This window comes from Lolium rigidum, chromosome 3 (assembly GCF_022539505.1).
Source record: "Lolium rigidum isolate FL_2022 chromosome 3, APGP_CSIRO_Lrig_0.1, whole genome shotgun sequence".
NCBI classification, from domain to species: domain Eukaryota; kingdom Viridiplantae; phylum Streptophyta; class Magnoliopsida; order Poales; family Poaceae; genus Lolium; species Lolium rigidum.
In genome coordinates this window covers 194,123,913-194,126,187 of record NC_061510.1, presented here as the reverse complement: position 1 = coordinate 194,126,187, position 2,275 = coordinate 194,123,913, and positions in this window count along the sequence as shown.

The following is a 2,275-nucleotide window of genomic DNA, read 5'->3' as shown; positions in this document are numbered from 1 at the left end:
TTGTTCATAGAGGATGACATGTGGGACCGACCTGCCAACAGCGTCCTCATCGTTTCAGAGGGCGGGAGATCAAAAGAAAAAGGCAAATAGCCGGAAATTAGGGGTCAAAAATAACTCCAAGAAAGAAAACTTTTATTGTCGTAGAGGATGACATGCGGGACCCATGAGCCGACGAGCTTAGTCAACGTTTCAAAGGCGGCATGAGATTGAAAGAAAAAGGCAAGTGACCAAATATCAGGTGCCAAAAAAATCCAAGAAAAGAAAGTTTTATTGTACATAGAGGATGACATGCGGGTCCCATGAGCCAGCTGGTTCCTCAACGTTTCAAACGTGGCATGAAATCGAAAGAAAAAGGCAAGTGACCAAATATCAAGATCCAAAAATAATTCAAGAAAAGAAACTTTATTGTACATAGAGGATGACATGCGGGTCCCATTTAGCAGCAGCGGTATCACCGTTTGAGAGGCTGCACGGGATCGAAAGAAAAAGGCAAGTGACCAAATATCATGAGCCAAAAATAATTCAAGAAAATAAAGTTTTATAGTACATAGAGGATGACATGCGGGTCCCATTTAGCAGCAGCGGTATCACCGTTTGAGAGGCGGGACGGGATCGAAAGAAAAAGGCAAGTGACCAAATATGAGGTGCCAAAAAAAACTCCAAGAAAAGAAAGTTGATTGCACATAGAGGATGAAATGCGAGTCACTTTTAGCAGCAGCGGTCTCAACGTTTCCAAGGCGGCAAGGGATCAAAAGAAAAAGGAAGTAGCCAGAAATCAGGGGGTCAAAAAATCCAAGAATAGAAAGAATTTTGGTTCATAGAGGATGACATGCGGGACCCATGATCCTGCATCGTAAACGGCTCGATCGGTGAGCGTTGAACGAGATGGCGCGATCGAGAAAAAAAACAATGCCAGAGAGGCTGCCATCTGGGCCCTACATCCCTCGGCGGTGTGGATTTGCGTTGACTCGGCCGGCGAACCCGAGATTTCGAGATGCACCACGTCCCGGGCCACCATACGCGACGTTTTGGCCGTTTTCGTCGGGCTAGGTGGCCTCAAAAACGAGAAAAAAACGTTTTGACATGCACAACAGAGAGACCAAAAATCGTCGGCCATGGTACACCAGCAACCACGGCGCGACTTCAACTTCGTCGGCCATGGCAACTTTTCTTGTAGTGAACACAAAAACAGCAGAAAACAGGAACTGGCACTGTGGCCCTATGCCAATAGGTTAGTTTCGGAAAATGCTAAAAAGTGTATCGAAATGCACATAAAACATAAGGGAATTGGTAGAAAACAAGCATGGAGCATCAAAAATTATAGATACGTTTGCAACGTATCAGTGACTTTGTTTCAATAACAACCATCAAAAGCCGATCGAATGCACGAGAATGGATCCAAAATTTACCCATTTTCAGTTTCACGAGAAAATTTTAAACTTAAAATTCGTACTGCCTAGAAGTTTTTGAAACAAAAATCCAGTAAACCTTATATGTTGGGTTATGCATTCTGGTGGAGTTTCGTCGGATTCAGCCATATTGTTTATCAATAAACCTCATTTTAAGTTTTACAACCAACTTTAAACTTAAAATTCACACTGTCCAGAAAAAAGAACAAAATTCCAGAAAATCTTATATATTTCTTCTGCATTCTAGGAAAGATTGGTCGGATTCGGAAAAATAGTTTGTGAATAAACATTGTTTTAGTCTGGAAACGACTAAGTGTTGAGTAATTTTTGGTTGGATCCATTCATGTGCGATCGATTGGCTTTGGATGGCAGATATTGAACCAAAGTCAACGCTGGACTTTTGACCTGAATGTCACTGGAGCTGCGACCCAGCTTAACTGATGTTAGGTTCAAAAGTCCACCCGTGACTTTGTTTCAATAACAGCCATCAAAAGCCGATCGAACGCACAAGAATGGATCCAACCAAAAATCACTCAACCGCTGGAATTTTGACCTGAAAGTCACTGAAGCCACATGCGGAGCTAGGGGGACCAGCAGGGGCCCCGGCCCCCCAAATGTTGTAGCTTCCCAGGGATATAGGCTTAGTTGATTTCCATTATTAAGGTGTTTTAACCACTCGTAAGCGTTGGACATGGGATCTGGAGGCGAGGGTGTCGTTTGGTTGCTAGAGGAAGAAGGTGGAAGTTACTCCTTGATGGCGTGGAAGTTACTCCTTGATGGTGTAAGGCCCATGAGATTAGATTATTTTTGAGCTAAAGATCCTTTTTTATTCAAGCAATAATGTTTGTGGGTACAGAGATAGGATC